This window comes from Vigna umbellata, chromosome 6 (genome assembly GCF_029865625.1).
Source record: "Vigna umbellata cultivar VRB3 chromosome 6, Vumbellata_1.0, whole genome shotgun sequence".
NCBI classification, from domain to species: Eukaryota; Viridiplantae; Streptophyta; class Magnoliopsida; order Fabales; family Fabaceae; genus Vigna; species Vigna umbellata.
Genome location: NC_142170.1, coordinates 3,802,401 through 3,816,389, shown reverse-complemented (window position 1 = coordinate 3,816,389; position 13,989 = coordinate 3,802,401).

Here is a 13,989-nt window from a genome sequence, read left to right as displayed (position 1 = left end):
AAATCTGACAATCGTCTTATGAAGAAGCTCCACAAAGTCTTGGGAGCATGGCCATCTTGGAGTGGCCTTATTCTTTTAGATCCACATTTCTTCCTCCTGGATCAAACACGAATATGCAATACACATCAAATATATCTTCAATTAATATTGATCCAAAGAAGAAACTTTTTACAAAAACAAGAGAATAAGGACTTCTAACATTTTGATTTGTCATCTTTGGAAATTTTAGAAGTCCAAATTCAATTTTGTCTTAAGTTACTTGTTTTGTTAAAGATAACAATAACTCAAGATTTGAATTGCCATATTTTGAAAAAGTATGCATAGAATATGGAATGACAATTGGTTTGAAAGAGAAATTAATAGTTGAAGAATAAACAATTACTGGAAAAAAAGTACAGTATTGGAAACCTTTCCTTTTAGGTTCCATAGTGTTTGAAAGAATAGGATTTCTCATTAGCAATTTCTCCTTTTCTTGCCCTTCTCTCCTTTTCTTCTTCTCTTTTTTTATCCTCTTCTCTTCTCTCTTCTTTCATTTCTTCCTCTTTTCTTCTTCTTTTCTTCTCTCTTCCTCTTCTCTTTTCTCTTTTTCTTCTCTCTCTCTTCTCTTCTTCTTTCCTTTCTTCCTCTTCTTTTCTCTCAATCTCTCTTTCTCTTTTCTTATCCTTGAGTTCTTTAAGTCTTGCCCCAAATTCTAGTTCTCTACGAAGGAAACCATGATCATTTAAACTCTCAAGAAATAATTTTCCATCTTCAATGCAATCTCTAATTAGTTCTAGGTTTCTTTTAATGATTGAAGGCACAAACTTTCTTCTCATGCAAGCTTTTAATTCATACCAATCACGAATGAAGGACTTTCTACCTTTCCTAACATGATATTGTCTTTCATTCCACCACTCACTTGCATGCTCTTCTAACTTAGAGAGATATATGCTAAGGACATAAGATTCACTCTCTTTATAAAACCAAGGATTTATTTTATCAATTTTTTGTTCCCAAGCTAGGTATGTTAATGAACCTATGTCTTTACCAAAGAATGGAAGATTAATTTTCTATCCTAGATGACCTAGATGAACTATAACAAGACATTTTTGTTTCTAAAAGTTTTTCTAGTCTAAAGGGTTAGAAGCTTCACTCTTAGACAAGTCCCAGGTAAGAGAGGTGAGTCATGAAGACTGCTTAAGTACCAAATCTTGTCTTGCCAGAAATGTCTTAGGTTACTAATTATTTACCCCTTAAACTAAAATTACCTTTAAATTCAAAGGACAAGACTCAAACACAAATTTTTGGACACTAATGACCCCTAAACGTGAAACACAAAAATCAAAGGCAATCAATATCAAATTCCACTCCTATGGTAAGACTTGTAGCTTTGGCTAAAAGACACACTCACCGTCTACTATCGATGCAAGGAAAGAAAATTGCCAAGATTGGAGATAGCACCAAGGACTCTTCCAAACACTTGGTCTTAATGGCCTTTTTACAAGAAAACAAATGGAAACTAAATCTAAAACATACTAGAATCAAGCTATACTACTCTGCTGCTCCATGCATTGCATTTGAATTCGGTTCAGCTGCTCCTTTGGTTGCATTGCTTTAAATCTGCTCCTTTGGTTGCATTGCTTTAAATCTACTCCTTTGGTTGCATTGCTTTAAATATGCTCTTTTGGCCTTACACCTCCTTGGGCTTGCTGTGAAGATATTGAGTAGAAGTTTGCGACGTTTCCAAGATGAAGGCTGTCGTGTTGGAGAATTGGTTTTGTCCATACTTGCTTGGAAGGTTGATGGACAAATTTATGATCACCAAAATATGATGTCACAAACTTGTTTAACAATCGGCAAGTATGACCGAATCGTTTAATAAACTCGGTAAGATCAAGTATCGTTCTCCCAAAGGACTCACGGCCTAGTTTAGTTATGTGATTTGTTGATTAGCTAAGACTTAAGAACAAAATAATTGGATTTTACTATACAAAAGACGAAAATAAACATGTATGCATGAGGTTGATCAATGGCTAAAACAAAAGACAGACACTTTCAATGAAATATATTGATGAATATGTTGTTGGGGGTCAATTTCATCTAATCCACTCTCATATATTTTAGGAATTCAACATTCAAGTCATCATTGTTAATGCCACTCTCTAAATTACCTTTCAAGAAGGCTTCTCCCTAATTACGAGTTCATACGATTCCTAGCATTCCTAATAATTAGTTTTTTTAGCATAGGAGCTTAAGGCAACCAATATACTATTGGGAGAAATTCCCCGGATCTAGACTTCCCCGTATGTTCCCGTATCGACAAAACCAATAATCATGCATTGAATGAGTTAAACAAAACAAGCATTGAGCAAAGAGGAAAAACCCTAACTAATGATGAAAGAAAGCATAAGTCTTAGATTAAGATGCAAGCACAAATTCCATATATGAGAGCTTCAAAAGATTACATTGATTCCCCAACAAACATACAAGGTTTAGTTCACCATATTCATGGTGAACCTAGATGAACAATAATGAAAGAATGAAAGAGACAGAAAAACTCGAGAAAGAGAAGAGGAGAGCTGTCACCATCTCCCAATCTACCCCAAGGGGTGGAAGAGAGAGTGTTTGCTTCGTTTCTGCCAAAGATACCAACCCTAAGACATCTAGGTCTTTAAATAGGACATAAAAATAATAGAAAACGGGTCCAGGCCCAAATAGATCATAAAATCGCAGAAAACTGGCCCAAAACTCGTATGGTTGACTTTTTTCGTATTCTGGTTGACTGGTTGACTTTTTGGTTGACTGGTTGAGTTTTCTGGTTGACTGGTTGACTTTTCTGGTTTCTAGTTGACTTTTCTGATTCCATCTCTCTCCTTCTTCACTTCTTTCACTAAATTCACCTTAAAACCTGCACAAAAACACTGAAATCAAGCATAAACCTGTCCAGCTCTCTTATTTCTGAAAATATGGATAAAAGCATGATTTCAAGCTAGTTTCTAAGTGTAAAGGTTGCTTTTTGTGTCAATTTTAAGCATGAAAGTAACAGTTTTTCAACTGTTATCAAAGGTCTACCAAGATCTTTAAATTGATGCATTGATTTCAGTTCAAAGAGTCCTCTACTATATCAGATTCTGTGTTCTCTTGGTTGCTTTGGCCTTTCAATCCTTCTCAAAGAGGTTCCAAGCTTATGGAACAATTTGTATTCAGCCCTTGAGATGCAATGAAATATAGGCTTGATGATTTTCATGTCAAATCAGTAGCACTTCAGCTTAGATAGATCCATTTGCATCTACTTGAAGATCACTATTTCATTTCTAGACCTGCATGTTTATCACAAAAAAGCTAATGCTCTAGTTGAGCAAATCAATTTATTCAATTAGTCCAAAATTGATGATTAAATCAACTTAAATTTAAGGACCAAATTGGTCAAAATAGAACTGGATGAAAATTGGGTTATTGTCCAGAAGACAACACCAAACTACACCAAAAACCAGAAAGCTGAATTGGCTTAAACAAGGTATGATGAAAACTGTTTGAACAATTTTTAAAAGCTGAAATCTGCACCTTCAATTGTAAAAAACCAGTTCAATCAATAAGTTTCAAAATCCTTTTGATCATTTAAAATGTTTCTCAAATTAGAAACTGTAGAAACCAACTTGATAGCATAATTCAATTTGAGAAAATGGACTTTTTAGTGCAGAATTTTCCTCTCCGTCAAGGCTATTCAAATCTCACTTTTGAACTGTCTTACATGGAAGGAAAGACTTAGCTATGGATGCATGGATGACCACAACTCATGATACCACATGATGGAAGAAGGATCTAGCTGATTCTGGTGGTGGAAGCTATAAACTAGATCTTCTTCTCTGAACGAATATAGACACAACTACTTCTATTTTCACAATTGAATGACCGATGCAAGCAACTGGTTACATGAATGAATGGATGAAAGAACGCAACGGAATGAAGAAGGATTGAAAGAGTAGGTGTGTTCAGTGGAATGAAGACGTAAGGAATCAAGAGGAATTGAAGCAACACTCCAATCGGTGGTGATAAACTGATGAAGCGGTGATGTAGAAAAATGGAATGAGGGAAGACATTTGGGTGCTGAAATGTGATGCGGATGGGTGGAGAAATGCTAGGAATGGAAGCCTAGCTAGGGGAGAGGCTTGAGGAAACTCTCAAGCTCTCTCTCGGTGACCTTCAACAAGAAGAAATATATGGACATAATCAACAGAAAACAATTCTTCATTCAAATCAAAGGTCCTTTTTACAATGGCCAAACAAACTATTTAAAGGAAACAAAACAAGCTCTTGGTTCACGCTTAACGTTATCAATGCCAGCTGTGCAAGGGTGAAAAAACGTGAGTGGCTACGTGGGCAACAAGCTAGCAAAACACGTGGACCACAAGCTTGGTGTAGCTTCAACCGCTGAGCTCAAACCCTCATCCGCTGGGCACTAGGATTCTTCACCTTCAACCAAGCTGGTTGTTGGAATGTGACACATGTGGGCTTCCGAAGCAGCTTGTTGGATAGATGGACAATGCCTTTATGCATCCAAGTGAAGATTTGGTTTGCTTCTCTATTCTTGAAGTTTCCTTACTTCTTGATGTATCAAGCTTTTTGGCTAGCTGATCCATGATTTCCTAGCCTTATTAAACCCTATAAAACAACATACAAACATATTAAAGATAATCTTTCTAAGACTTAGAGAAAGAAAATTAAGAAAGAGCCTTTTAAAGTCCTTCTTCACTTCCCTTTCTTAGCCTTAGCTTTAGTTGGTACTCCTTTGAATGAAATTCCCTAAATGGGTTTCCATAACTGAACTTCATAAAATTAATTTGTAAGGTGATGTTTGTACCCACTTATATATTATAAATTGAAGGACTTTCTTCTCATGCAAGTATAAAATACTTGCATAATAGTATAAAATACTAATAACTTTACCTGCATAAAATGAGAACCATGAATATGTCCTATACTTATTAGTCGATGTTGTTATATATTAAAAGATGGTCTAATACGTAGTGGGAAGATTGTAATATTTAGAACCGATAACAAATAAACTAAAATGACATTATATCGATTAGCAATACCCATGTCTGGTAGTCATCCACTTCTCCATATTAGCTTATAATTAATGAAACAAATTGTTATGGGAGAAAAATGTAAGACATAATAATTAAAGTGTAAAGAATAGTAACACGTACCCCTAATTGTGAGTTGACTAACAAAGGCTTCCTCAATTCTTTTAGTCGATCATAACTTCCCATTAATCTTACATATTCATCATGCCACCAACCAAGTTCTTTAAACAAATAATGTCAAATAAGAGACCTTGACTCTTCACCCATCTCCAATAAAGCAGTTATGCATCTATACCCACAACGACCATCAACAACGTCATCAACAACATCGACAATGTAAGGGTGACAAATAGAGTGAAACTGATCTAACATAGGTATTCACCTTTATTACATAAATTTAAATCATGCATCAGATTTAGCCATAGATTTCATGTTTTTCTTTGTTGAAGAACTATCATGTCTTGAATGCAAGGCGTTCGAAATATGAGGGCTCACGCTTTGTAGACCTTTGAGATCGATGAACTTTAGTCGTCAATGCACCATTTGTTTCAACTTTATGCATTAGAGGGACCATTGATGTCATAACAGGATAAAGAATTTCAAGTAACTTCAGTTTGATTATCATTTTTCCTGCAATGTCCACTTCCTTAAAATGATTGAGCACTAGACCAAGTTAATTTTCAATACATAACTCTGTTTGAAATTTATTTGATGAAATATTTGAAAATCTCAATTTAGTCAACTTGATATGAATTTTAGACAGAGGAATCATCCTAGGGTCATATCGTACTAATTCACAGGCACATGATAAACCATATGTTTGTCTCAAAATGCAACCACAACTTTCACTGTCAAATCCTAAATGTTGAACTCGATTGAACTCCTCAACAATGAGTTTCAAAGCCTATTTTAATACATATCCAACCAATCTTTTATACTTGCTTGGGTTAAAAACTTCACTTATAAGATTTAGGCTTTTTTCAAATGATGCCTTTATTTCATTATGTTGTAGGATGATGACGTTATAAATTGCATCCCAACATGAGTAAATGTCTCTCATACTACTTCCCAATACTTTCTTCAAGCTTCAGATTCAACCTTGATACAAATGGCATGAACAATGTCATAAAACGTCTAACAAAAATAACTAAATAAAATAAGATTCAAACATACACGATTGATGTTGTGTTTCTTAAATGCATTACTCAATTTGTACGCACCTTTACAAAATATTTCTTATATGGAGTGATCCGAGAGTCATTGACATATTCAAAGAATAAATGCCATGAATATCAAACACGATAAAGGAGATCAAGACGATCATTAAATGTTGACTCATGTCATAATCCATGATATTTTACCATGCTTCCATGACACATCCCATTAACATTTTGTGCTTAACTTGCACATTTTTCTGAATATGGAAATGACATAAGAGATGATGACACCATTTAAGAAATGAGGTGCCAATTATATTTATCCAAAATAGGTCTCTATCGTTGACAATGACTTATGGAAAACTGTAAGATGTCATAAGAATCCTCTTACCCTTTCCAGAGTCACAAGGAAAATTATTTTCCCATGGACTTGGAAAGAATAAAATGGCAGATGATAAAATCAACCCTGTTGATGTGACTTTAACTGTCTCAAGTAATGATAACCGATATTTGTTAGTTTTATAGGTACTATCCATCAATACAATAATATTAGATGCATTCAACAATTTTACTGCATTGTGATCTATCCAAAAGAGGACTTACCACCACTAGTACATAAAGAGCTTTTCACGACATCTATTGATGATATTTAACTAGTTACTGTGGTAAGAAAACACACGATGCGAAAATTGTAATTTTTGTGAACTTTTTATCAACAATTGTCTAAATAATCCTCGTTTAATGTAGAAATGACGATGGTTATATAGACAATCATCATTAAAAGTAGGACATACGAGAAATAACAATGATGGTCATATAAGGAGCTATTGTTAAAACTTTAGAAATGACAACGATTAGATAAATAATTGTTGTTGAATGTGCAATACTTTCATAAACAAAAGACGCGCTTCTTTCTCCTTTGTGAATTTCATTTGACTGTTTCCTCTTCCTCCCACAATTTTATTTTCTCTTTCCCTTTCCTTTTCATGTTCTCTTCCCCTTGCATCTCACAATCGCTGCTACTGCTAATGGTGAACCTCCACGAGCCTCCGTTAGTCACGAACTTCTCTACGCGAACCACCTCCAGTTGTGAAGCAGTATTAATCTCACTGACACTCAAGTTTCCATCACATATTGCCATAAAACTCACACCATGAGGCTCCTGCGTGAAGCTCTCCATACTACGTTGCAAGGCTCCTCTATGAAGCTTTCGACGATGGTTATTTTAACCATCGTCAATTTTGTCAAGCTTTTAACGACGCCAACATCTACGAAAGTTTGAACACCTTCGTTGGAGGAATATTCTAATTGATGTGCAAAACCCATTTTGTAGTAGTGCACCTCAGATTCGTCTACATATATACTCTAGTGGATGTATTTATCATATTATAACATTATCATCAACTGTTGTAATTCAGTTATCGAACCTTTCAATGATCGTTTGCAAGTGTATCTTGCATTATATACTTAATTATTGTCATATTACACTTATTATTTTCTTTGAGAGTAAGGAAAATATTTGTCGGCTCCACTTGACTCTCAATTATATCTACAAACAATGATTGTTCAATGGATTTTAACCTCCTAGCAAAATAGTGACCAAAAAAAGTCTGTGAAAAATCATGGTTATGATATCTACACATTACCTTCAATACCCACCTCTCTCTACTATAATTTACCTCTCAATTTAAAAGGACAATCACATTTTCTTGTGCTAGATATACTAAGTTGAATACGATATTTGTATTTTTTGTACTTTGCACACCTTTCACATTCTAACAATACATACATCTTTCTCCCAAGTTGATCATTAGCTTTATAAGATCTTATATTACAAACACAACCAAGATCAAAAGCAATCCCTCAAACCCATTGAATTAACTCATCACGTGTGAGAAAAATATGATCGTTTGTAAAGTTATTTGTGTATTCTCCCACGCACATTTCATTTATAAAAGAAGAGAAATCTTACATGAAACTAAAATTTACTTGTGATTCCATAAAACTTAAAGGACAATCTTCCATCTTTGATGTGGAGACTCAAACCACCTACAACATGACATCAACATATAATACCTCACTTGTTCAATAATAATAACTAGAGATCAACAAAGTCGTAAAATAAAATAAGCAAAATAATTTTAAAAGAAATTAAAAACAATAAACAAAAGAAGCAAAATAAATTTTTTAAAAAAATTAAAAATAAAAAATAAAAACAATATCAGATTTCAAAATCCGAGAGAATGCTTAATCAAATTTCGAAATCCCATGAGATTCTAAATTGAATTTCAAAATCTTAAATTGAATTTCGAAATCTGACGAGTTCCTAAATTGAATTTCAAAATTTCTTGAGTTCTTAGCTGAATTTTGACATCCAGTACGTTCCTAAGCTAGATTTCAAAATCTGAGTTCCTAAACTGAATTTTAAAATCCGAAGAGTTCCTAAATCTGTTGAGTTAGTTAACCAGATTTTGAAATTTGATGCCCTTCTAAATTGGATTTCAAAATTTGATGCTTCTCTAAACCAAATTTCAAAATCCAGTAATTATTGAAACTATTCACCTACAAATTTCGAAGTTTGGAGAATACTTTTACAAATTGAATTTCAAAATATAGTAAAAATATAATAAAAATATAATACGTATACTTGTTTCGAATGTAATACGTGTACTTACAAAATATAATAAAAATAAATATCAAAACAAAAGTACAAGTAAAGAAAAATAAAGTAAATACGTGTACTTGTTTAGAATGAAGATGAACGAAAATGAAAAGAAGTTTTGAATATGAACGAAAACGAAAGAAGTTGTTCAAACTTGAAGTTGAATGTCATCTAAAGAAGAAAATTGTTGTTAAAGATGAAGAGAAAAAAGATCAATGTTTTTCAAATTAAAAATGACTTGGAGGTGTAAGATCTCAATAAATATGCTGCTTCAGTTGTTTGATAATAGTAATTATTATTTATCTAATTAATTTAATATTATATATATATATATATATATATATATATATATATATATATATATTTGGAAGGATAAATTTGACATTACAATTAAATTTTGGAGTGCAGAAAGAAAAATTTGAAATGTAAGAAGAAAACCCTCACAAGCAAACAAGTACCAAAACATACCATTTATTATTTAAGGAGTACCAAAACCTACCATTTATTATTTAAGGAGTGTTGTTCCCTCGACCACTACCACCACCAGAGTGCTCCCTATACTTCTCCAATTTTTTTAATTCCAATTTTTTTTCACTTTTTAATATTTACTCTTTTTTACTTTTATGTCAAAACCCTGATTACCCTACACCTCCCTCTCATTTTCACTCACAGACAGTCACAACTCCACCCCCAATTCTCACTTTCTCTTTTCTCTCCATATCCATTTCTTCCCCTACCATTCTCCATTACTCCATGCATATATCACACGTAACCTCTCTCATACTTTCCTACTCTTTTTTTCTTTCTCTTTTACCAAAAACTCATCTTATCCTTCCTTCCTTCACTACCAACCAAAAAAAACCCCCTGCCACTAATTTCTCACACACCTCACGTGATCCTCTCCGTACCCCTACCCATTCTCAAACCATCAACTCTTTTATCTTCATTAAATCACCCACATTTTTCCAACAATTCTCACACACTATTTTTCTATCTTCCTTTCTTCTGACAAACAACTTCAAAACAACACCCACTCTCTTCTTTGATTCTTTATATAGTATCAAAACCCATCTTCCTTTTAAACTTGAAACCCTACCATTCCACTGTTACCATTTTCTTTTCTCTTCCTCTTACAAAACTCACATACCACACTAAGTACTCTCTTCTCCCTTTTTCTATTTTCTTCTTTTCTCCTTTCTCTTCCTTTTTAAATAGCCCATCCTCCTCTTCCTTAACATTTACACTCTCCTAGATCTCTCCTTCATCAAAATCCACTCTTCCAGTACTCCTTCTCTCCTATAACTCTTTATTTCGCTTAGCACACACACATCTCTGTACGCTAACACTTCCTCATCCTTTGGCTCCCATAGGTTCTTCCACTACCTCTCATTCTTCTTTTCATTTTACTCACTCTATTTTCTTCACTACAACTACTTCCTTCCACTCTACGTTATACACCCTATTTTCACATTCTCTTCTTTTCTGACTTACTTCACGCACACACCACACCTTCCTTCTCTTATCTTTTTGCTGCGATGTGTGCCTGTGTTTTGTGTTTGTACAAACAAAGAAGATAACCGTGAACGACTCAACAGATATGGAACATTCGTTTGGCCTTCAAAGGATGTGAATATCCGTTGAAGGCCAAACGGACGTGCCATATCCATTAAGCCGTTCACGGTTTCTTTTTTTAGTTTATTAATTAATTATTTTTTAAATTAATTTATAGATAGTATTTAAATTAAGTGTTTTAATTTTAATTTGTTACCTAATTATATCTAAATTATTTTTATTTTATTTAATCAAATAATTATTATTAATTTAATTACAGTTAATTGATTTTTGTTTTGAAGAATCACAACAAAGAAGAATCACAAGAGAGAAAAAGAAAATGAAGAGTAATTTGATTTTTGTGGAAGTGGTGGGGTGTGAGAGTGCATTCATAAAGTGGTAGGGACCATTAATAAAATTTATTGAAATGGTTAGATGTTGGTGAAAGTGAAAACAGAAATTAAAAATTTACAGAAAGACAAAAGAGAAATGGGAAGGTGGACTGTGTGGTGGTGGTGGAGGAGGATTCTTTCTTACACTCGATTAAATTTCTTCTTCTACTCCATAAAAAAAGCTTACGGAGAAGTTTTTTTTAATAAGAGGGAATGATTGTTTTTCGAAAAATTTTCCAAAATTATTTATTTTATTTTGAAAAATAAATCGGAAGTGATAGGGTGTTGGGAGAAATTTGATAGGATGCAGAAGCAATTTCCTATTATTTATATATTTGGGAGAAAAAAACAATACTTAAAATATCACGAGTAGTGCTTGGACCTAAAATATCTGTCATTTATTCCTATTTAAATATTATATTCCTGTTATTATTATTATTATTATTATTAGTTCGATTCGAAAGTAAAATAACTTGATCATATTTAATCGAAATATGGAAATTAAGACATTTTTTCAGATTATAATAATCAGACGGTAGGATCAAGATATATTGAAGACTTCAAGATTAAACAAAGCGAAAATCAAATTATATAAATATGGAAGATGCTAGAAAGCAAATCGTGAACCACCATAGTTACAGAAGATACATGCATTCTATGATTTCTGACTCATCAAATGCTGAACGACACATGTCAAATTGTGTCCATGCACACTCTTCGACGTGTGGCTCAAACACTGGTAAGCAGAATTTCCTTCATCTTGTCCTAATCCTAACATATATCAAACCTGTAGGTAATATACTTAAAACAAGCTAATATCATCGATACACTTAAGACGAGCGATTATCATCCATATCCAATAACGATTATTCTACTCACTGAGTCATAAGTATATACATCTGCCATCAAGTAACGATCGCTTTATCCACTGGTCTAGAAGCACTCGTCAACTCAAATCAAACATGCCTCGCGCATGTTAAAAGTCATTTACTCAATGAGGTCAATCCAGGTTTAAAGCTCAGTTAAAACTCAGTCAACATAAACGATGTTAGACCGTGACCCAACATTTAAGTAATTGGATCAATAATTCACTAAAAGTTGAAATAGTAAAAAGATATGAATGATGCAGAATACGAGCAACTAACCGGATTTTAAGGTAAGTCTGTTATAGATTTTATCAGAGGTTAAATACAAGAAAGGCGGGAGAAATAAGTAGGTTTTATTGACACTGAAAAATATCCTACAATAATAATAATATCATTTTTCTTGAAAATTGAGGCTCCATAACTGATGTCTGACTTGAACGTCGAAATATATTTGTAAGTACTCTCCCTTTGTTGAAGTGGACAAGTAATACAAGGTAAAGAAGTGTGGACAAAATTCCATAAAGGTGGATAGGTGAGGTCAATAAAAGAGAAGTTAGCATCCCAAACATTTGAAAGCAGCCAAGACACACCAATAAGGTCAGAATCCCGACCCCGGATATCTATACCGAAACAAAACCTAAGAGGTGGCAAGTTCTAGAAGAGATTGCAAAATAGCAACGCCAACGTTCTTACAATGTTGTTAGCCAAAAAAACAATCCTCAGTATCTCCAAATCAATTCGCTTTTACGTTGTCCCTCGCCTTTCCACAGCTTCTCTATATATCCACTGCTTATGAACGTGCTGAGGTATATGTATACATGTTTTTTTTTTCTTTTTTTTACATCTCCTACGTACATGCATATAGACATAGTATCCGGTTGAATTTTTGAGACAGTTTGAAGAAAAGACATGTGTTAAGAATCTGACCTAAAATTTTGTTGATAAAGAAAACAGCTTAGCATGGAATATGAGTTGTGGCAACATATAATATTAATGGAATAATGATATGATGATATGAAGATGTTGAATAGAATATGTTAATGTTGCAGGGTAGTAATGCAGTGGCAGAAGGAAATGGTGTGGATGGGGGGATGAAGAGAGAAGTGAAGGAAGAGGAGGTGGCAAGAGAGGAAGGAAGAGAGAAGTGAAGTGAAGGAGTCCATGGATGGAGCTTGGATGGCAGCTCAAGAAACAGCACACAAGGTTAGAGACAATGAGAACAATGGTTGAAGATCGAACAACTCAATATCATCATCACCACTCATTTCATCTTCCAAGATCAAAATCATACTCTTTCTTAGCAATTCCTTGTTAAAATTTTTATGTGTAATGTTTTAGATGTTTTTCTGTCTTCGAGTTTCATTTTGATAAACTTTTTATGTTTTTTTTTTATAATTTCTAACGAGATACACTCTTTTATTTTAATTGAAAAGAGCATTAGAAATATTTAATTTTTTTATTATCATAATGAGAGACTAATCTCAATTATTATAAAGATAATGGATTTTTTTCTGATTAATCTCCCTCATATTATACAGATTTAAACAACAAAAGTAAATGCATCTATCAAGATAAATATTAAGAAAATATTTTAATTTTTATGTATTTACTAGAACTCTTTTATTTATTTTATAAAAAAGGATTGAACTCGTTGAGAATTCGTTTATTATTAAAAATTAGATACACATTGCTAGATTTTTTTTTTGTTGGCAAATATGTCTTATACTAGAAAACATATACTTTTTTTGGATAATAATTTGTTTTGAACATGATTGGAAAATAAAAAGATAACATGATATTTATGAATTTCGGTAAAACTAATTTACAATAGTGTAATTTTCATATAATTTTAATATAATTTTCATATATTTCTAATGTAATTTTTTTACATGGTTAGTGGATTAAAAATTATTATAATATATATAATTTTTCAAATGAAAATTAAAAAATATAGTTTATGATTGAATAACATTTAAAATATACTGATTAGGAATTAAGATGTAAGGACCTAGAAAATAGAGTATTAAAATAGATAAGTGTATTAAAATAATGAGACGAACATTTTATTTTAAAATAATCTTATAATATAAATAGAAATTTCTAAAACTCGGTTCATTATCAAAATTACTTCTATCTCTTTAGAACTCTATTCTCCTTGGATTCTCTATCTCTCTAGAACTCTATTCTCCTTGGGTTCTCTGATTTCTCTCACTAGTAAAAAAGTGACATCTAACACGCCATATACGCTTCGGTTACGCAAAACCCGAAGCGTAAAAGACTATATACCTCGGTTAC